Below are 7,500 nucleotides of genomic sequence, written 5' to 3' on the forward strand. Positions count from 1 at the left end.
ATCACACAAGAAACTCCAACTTAACTCTTCCCTTCATACATGTTAATAATGACAACCGTAGTTGGAAAAGCAGGATGCTATAAGCCCAAAGGCTCCAACAGGGAAAAATAGCCCAGTGGGGAAAGGAAACAAGGAAATAAATAAACTACAAGAGAAGTAATGAATAATCAAAATAGAATATTTCAAGAACAACAACATTAAAATAAATCTTTCATATATCAACTATAAAAACTTTAAAAAAACAAGAGGCCGAGAAATAATATAGAAAAGTGTGATTAAGTATAACCTCAACAAGAGAACTCTATAAAGGTATTTAACATTGGAATATTCAGCCCACTTACCTAAGGCATTCCATAGCGTCCGATCTTTAAAAATAAAAAAAAAAAAATAAATAAAAAAAAAAAATCTCATATTAACTGTGTACTAAAGCCCTCCGTTTGTATATATATATATATATATATATATATATATATATATATATATATATATATATATATGTATGTATGTATGTATGCGTGTGTGTAGGCCTATGTGTGTGTGTATTGTATATGTACATATTCTGTATATGCATATAAATTTTCCTTTTCTTCTTAATTACAATATAATTTTAGTTGTATTGTTCTCGAAGAGCTCTGCTTCATATGGGCTTGGACCAAATCTTTATTGAAAATCTTTTTATGTGGATATTTTTGTCCAATAAACATTATTATTATTGGGAGTAGTAGTAGACGGTAGCTTAAAGCTATCAATCAATATATCTACCTTCAACACTCAAACATGACCAAATTTGAAGTCTCTGTGACAACGATGTCTAAACTTATGATTACGCGAATTGTGTTTCGTACACAGAAAACGTTGGCCTACACATATCTCGTATAATACATATAACAGGTTATATTACAGGATCCCAGAAGCCACATGCAAAGCGTTGAATGTATTATAATCGATATCATAATAGAAACAGGTCGTTTAGAGGCTCGAAATAAGTTTAATTTGACCGCCAAAATTGAAACTCCATCAGCTGATATGGGTTGAACGGTTACGCTGAGCGCCCTGACTGCTCAACCTAACTCCTCTCCTCACAGCCACCTGGGACTCTCGCTACTTCCTTCCAACAGATAGACAACTCCCTATCTATTCCACATCCACACACGATTCCCTCCAGCTTATCTCCCATATTCTCCTTTTGCTTTTTCTTAATATCGTATTCCCTCAATTAATTCTATTATTACTATACTTACGTTTTAAGTTCTATTTTCCTCTTAAATATGTAGCGAAAGGATTTGCATATCGCCATGATCAGCCAGGCTGTACTAATCAAGGCCACCCATACTAGGTAGGTTTGCTGTGAGCGATCAGACTAAAGCCTCCCACCATCATCAACTCACAGTGGCCAGTGTGGTGATGAAAATGGCCAAACACCAGGCATGACTAAGGACATGTCTGAGGCCCATGTCCTGCAGTGGAGTGGAAACGGTTTGTTGTTGGTGTATAACGCACACACACATACATAGACACACGCACACACACACATGAAGCCATTATCTAATACATATTGGGTGTTGGAGATAGATGGAAAGAGCGATGGAAATAAAATTGATGGAGAAAGAGGTCCCGGGAATTTTCGTTGGAGACTGGTGGCTTAGTGAAAGACAGTGTTGAAAGATATGGTAATGTGTTGGAGAGGAAAAAAGGCACTAGCTGGGTATTAAAGATATAATTTCAAGTGTTGGAGAAACATTTGTTGGAGAATAATAAAGAATGTTGTTGGAGAATATGTTGGAAATTTCTGTGTATTCAGGTATAAGGTCTCGACCTTGACCTTTCAAAATTTAACCATTTCCAGCCTTTTACATATCAGTTAATCCCTGCAAGATTCATTACCCTACGATTGAAATTGTTGCCAGGAAGCTGTTCGCTAACAACCACAAAGACATACAGGGGGTAAAACATAACCTCCTTCTAATTTCGTTGGCGGAAGTAACAATCACTTCATCCACATGGAACGAGGAAACGCCAACTTAACTCTTCCCTTCATACGTGTTAATAATGACAACCCTAGTTGGAAAAGCAAGATGTTATAAGCCAAAGGGCTCCAACAGGGAAAATAGCCCAGTGGGGGAAGGAAACATGGAAATAGATAAATCGCAAGAGAAGTAATGAACAATCAAAATGGAATATTTCAAGAACAACAACATTAAAATAAATCTTTAATATACAAATTATAAAAACTTAAAAAAAACAATAGGCAGAGAAATAATATAGAAAAGTGTGATCGATTATACCCTCAAGCAAGATAACTCTATAAAGGTATTAAACATTGGAATATTCAGCTCGCTTAGCTAAAGGCATTACACAGCGTTCGATCTTAAAAAAAAAAAACCAGAAATCTCATAACAACTATGCACTGAAGCTCTCCGTTTGTATACACACACACACACACACACACACATATATATATATATATATATATATATATATATATATATATATATATAAATGTGTGTGTATGTAAAGTATGTACATATTCTGTATATGCATATAAATTTTAATTGCATTATTAATTACAATATAATCTTAGTTGTATTGTTCCCGAAGAGCTCTGCTTCATATGGGTTTGGACCGATTCTTTATTGGAAATATTTTTATGTAGATATTTTGTCCAATAAACATTATTATTATTATTATTATTATTATTGACAGTAGTAGTAGATGATAGGGTAAAGCTATTAATCAATATATCTACCTTGAACAAACAAAAGAACATGAGAGAGGGTTTCGTACACACAGAAAACGTTGGCCTACACATATCTCGTATAATACATATAACAGGTTATATTACAGGATCCCAGAAGCCACATGCAAAGCGTTGAATGTATTATAATCGATATCATAATAGAAACAGGTCGTTTAGAGGCTCGAAAGAAGTTTAAGTTGATCGCCAAAATTGAAACGCCATCAGCTGATATGGGTTGAACGAACGGTTACGCTGAGAGCCCTGACTGCTCACACCTAACTCCTCTCCTCACAGCCACCTGGGACTCTCGCTACTTCCTTCCCACAGATAGACAACTCCCTATCTATTCCACATCCACACACGATTCCCTCCAGCTTATCTAACATATTCTCCTTTTGCTTTTTCTTAATATCGTATTTCCTCAATTGATTCTATTATTAGTATACTTACGTTTGAAGTTCTATTTTCCTCCTAAATATGTAGCGAAAGGATTTGCATATACTCATGATCAGCCAGGCTGTACTAATCAAGGCCACCCATACTAGGTAGGTTTGTTGTAATCATTCAGACTAAAGTCTCCCACCATCATCAATTCACAGTGGCCAGTGTGGTGATCAAAATGGCCAAACACCAGGCATGACTAAGGACATGTCTGAGGCCTATGTCTTGAAGTGGACTAGAAATAGCAATATTGTTGTTGTATAACACACACATACACACACACACACACAATGACGAAGGGCATGTCTGAGGCCTATGTCCTGCAGTGGACTAGAAATAGAGTATTGTTGTTGTATTACACACACACACAGCAATGACGAAGGACATGTCTGAGGCCTATGTCCTGCATTGGACTAGAAATAGAGTATTGTTGTATAACACACACACACACAATGACGAAGGACATGTCTGAGGCCTATGTCCTGCATTGGACTAGAAATAGAGTATTGTTGTATAACACACACACACATATATATGAAACCATTATCTGATACAGATTGGGTGTAAAAAGAAAAAAAAAAACATTGTTGGTGTTATAGGTAACCTGCTGTAGACGGTACTAACGGAAAATCACTTTTTTGGAATTAATGTTGGAGCAAGTGATGTAGACAGATTGTTGGAGACAGTGATGGAGACATATTGCTGGAGATAGTGATAAGACATAATGTTGGAGATAGTGATAGACATAATGTTTGAGATAGTGATAGACATAATGTTTGAGATAGTGATGAAGACATAATGTTTGAGATAGTGATTGAGAAAAATTGTTGGAGGCAATAATGGTGTAAGATTGTTGGAGACAGTGATGGAGATAGATTCTTGAAGTCAGTGAAGGAGAAAGATTACATGAGACAGTGAGGGAGAAAGATTGAGACAGCGAGGGAGCAAGATTGCAGGAGATAGTGAGGGAGAAAGATTGAGACAGTGAGGGAGCAAAATTGTTGGAGACAGTGAGGGAGAAAGATTGACAGCGAGGGAGAAAGATTGAGATCTTGAGGGAGCAAGATTGTTGGAGACAGTGAGGAGAAAGATTTTGAGACTGAGGGAGCAAGATTGTTGGAGACAGTGAGGGAGAAACACTGACAGCGAGGGAGAAAGATTGAGATAGTGAGAGAGCAAGATTGTTGGAGACAGTGAGGGAGAAAGATTGACAGCGAGGGAGAAAGATTGACAGTGAGGGAGAAAGATTGAGACCTTGAGGGAGCAAGATTGTTGGAGATAGTGAGGGAGCAAGATTGTTGGAGACAGTGAGGGAGAAAGATTGAGACAGTGAGGGAGAAAGATTGAGACTGTGAGGGGGCAAGATTGTTGGAGACAGTGAGGGAGAAAGATTGACAGCGAGGGAGAAAGATTGAGATAGTGAGGGAGCAAGATTGATGGAGACACTGAGGGAGAAAGAGTGAGACAGTGAGGGAGCAAGATTGTTGGAGACAGTAAGGATGAAATATTGTTGTAGGCAGTGAGGGAGAAAGATTGTTGGAGGTAGTGAGGGAGAACGATTGTTGGAGGTAGTGAGGGAGAAAGATTGTTAGAGGTAGTGAGGGAGAACGATTGTTTGAGACAGTGAGGGAGAAACATTGTCGGAAATACTGATGGAAAAAGATTGTTGGAGGTTCTATTATAGATTATTAGTTATGAAAGACAATGTGAGTTACTTAAAGATTGTTGGAGAAGGAATCTTATGAAAAGAATATAGAGGCAGTGTTGGAGATAGGCTAAAATATCGATGGGGGTGTTGGAGAACAATTGATGGAGACGAACTGTTCGTGAAAATTTGGTAGAGAAAGAGCGGTGGAAATCAAATTGTTGGAGCAAAAAGTTCCCAGATGTTGGAGATTTTCGTTGGAGACTGTTGGCGTTGTGAAAGATGGTGTAAAGTGTTGGAGGGAAAAACAGACACTAGTTGCTTAGTAGAGATAGATTTCTGAGAGTTGGAGAATAATGGAGAATGTGTTGGAGATTCTGTGTATTCAAGTATAAGGTCTCGAGATAATATTCTTTTATCATGTTATTATCGTCTAATTCAACCAGAGAGAGAGAGAGAGAGAGAGAGAGAGAGAGAGAGAGAGAGTTCAAGCTGGCTACATAACGATATTCAAATAGACGATACCATAATAACTCTCGTAATGTAGCCAGCTTGAACTCTCTCACTCTCTCTCTCTCTCTCTCTCTCTCTCTCTCTCTCTGCGTGAGTGTGTGTACCTTAAGGAAGGCATTAAAGCCAAAAGTTCAGTAACAATAATCGAAAACATTGAAGAAATCACACCAACTTGCTACTACTTTCACGTAATCTATTTTCGAAATCTGAAGATCTACGTTCGTGTTTTCAAGAAAATGAGCTTCAAATACTATCGTTTAACTTAGTACAATAGTACGTACATTGTTTATTTGTTTATTTACTTATTTATGAATGGAAACTTGTGAATATTTACGCAGATAAGACCAGCCAGCCATATACCTACTGTAGGCCTATGCTCTCCCACGCCCATGGCAGCTCTCGTATGGGCGTTAGAACTCTCCTATGATAAAATATATGAAATTACTCTTTCCCTGTGTTAAATATCTAACCAAACGACATATTGAAGGTTGAATGACACTCGATGTTCCTAGAGCAAGATCATATTTTGAAACAAGCATCGAAAAACTATATTTGTGTAAACAGCTGACTAAAATTTTCCCCGACTCGAAAGCACGAAGTTCAAAACATCTACACATACAAGGAAACACCCAAAGAACAATATCAATCGATATACTACACATGGAAATTCAAATGTTACACTTACATTTCACATTGTTATACCGCTGCTGGCTAGAATAGTTCCTTTATTACCGATATGAATAATACCGCGACCGCACGTCTTACCACTATCACATTTGAATCAACACTGACACATTATGACGCGGCCAGATGCAGGATTGCCAGGTATTGCAAATGAGAAAAGGTCAATTTCTAATCAACAGAGGCTTTAAAAGGCCAACCCATTAATAGATAAAGGTAAAAAATATAGTATTTAAGGGCAGGCTTTTTTCATATTACTAAAGGCCAACCTATTTAAATACAAAAGGTCAAATTTGAGTTTTTTTTGGCCTGAAAAAAGGCCAAACTGGCAACTTTGGGCTGGTGGATCATATCAGCTGATTCAATTCGTTGCATTGAGTCAAATGAGTTTTTTTTTCCATAGATTCGAAAATTATAAAATGAAGAATTTGTTTTTCATTCTTGTTATTTGCTTAAATGTCAACTACGATTTCTATTTTTGTTTTCAATTTAAAATGAATTAAGTGTATGTTCATTTTCATACGATGAACGATATGGAAAGTTGAAGTAATGATGGCGATGGTTTTGGGTTTTGGTGACATCGGTTGATGGCGTCGAGTAAACTCGGTGTTTCGGTGGAGTTGGCGATGTTGGTTGTCTATCAATTGTTTTAGTAAGAATATATCATTCGTGTATGTACTTGGAAGGTAGGAAACCTTGGAGGAATAACTATCATACCCAGGGAAACGAACACCGAAGCTGAGAAGATGTCTGGACTTCGGGGGAGGAGAGACTCCGTAGGGGAGGTAAGGCTATGCAATGTTTGACTTATATATAGAACTAACTTTCTATTAAATTGCAATTTTCTCCTACTGCTGCTCCTCCTATTATACCTCAACCCAAAACCTCAAACTCACAGAACAAAACCTCCTCCAGCCACACCTTAAACTAAGTAAGGTCACCATAAGCCTAGGCCTAGGCTACTTTTTGGAAATTAACATATATCCTTTACCAAATAAGTTAAACAATAATTATGAATTCTTATGTGTTTTAGCAATCATTCCATGTGAACCTAGTGCCCATATTGCATCTCAGGCGGCTAACTGTAGGCATTTTAAAAGGCTCTTTGCAGTATATTTCCCTTAATCCCTAAACCACAGATGCTACGTTCACTATATAGCCTTCCACTTTACTTCTAATTCCATCTTGTTGCTTTTCAAGTTCTTTCAACTTCATATTGCAACTCAGTGAGGCTTGGCCTCCCCGGACCGAACGCCAAACCATAGTAACCTATGCACCAAATTCATATAGGCCTGATCATGACAATAAGAATAAGGCTGTTTTTAATCTGCTTCGTTTTTTTTCTTGTTTTTTGGTATTTCTATATTTTGCTTTTTCGAAATTGTGGGAAAATATTACGTCAATATTATGTCTTACTGAAAGAGTTTATTGAAGACTAAGGGGATAAGGGAAGAAGAAAGGAAGGCAGGAATAGGACAATGGC

General features: G+C 37.3%; 1 long non-coding RNA gene across 1 annotated transcript in view; it reads right to left on the bottom strand.

Annotated features, from left to right (window-relative positions):
- LOC137636936 (uncharacterized) overlaps positions 1-6,112 on the bottom strand; it is a 145,600-nt gene extending 139,488 nt beyond the window's left edge. The window contains exon 1 of the long non-coding RNA XR_011043305.1: positions 6,022-6,112. This is a non-coding gene — a long non-coding RNA (uncharacterized lncRNA). The remainder of the gene's footprint in view (positions 1-6,021) is intronic.
- Between the last annotated feature and the right edge of the window lie 1,388 nt (positions 6,113-7,500).

The sequence above is a fragment of the Palaemon carinicauda genome, unplaced genomic scaffold (genome assembly GCF_036898095.1).
Source record: "Palaemon carinicauda isolate YSFRI2023 unplaced genomic scaffold, ASM3689809v2 scaffold45, whole genome shotgun sequence".
Classification (NCBI taxonomy): domain Eukaryota; kingdom Metazoa; phylum Arthropoda; class Malacostraca; order Decapoda; family Palaemonidae; genus Palaemon; species Palaemon carinicauda.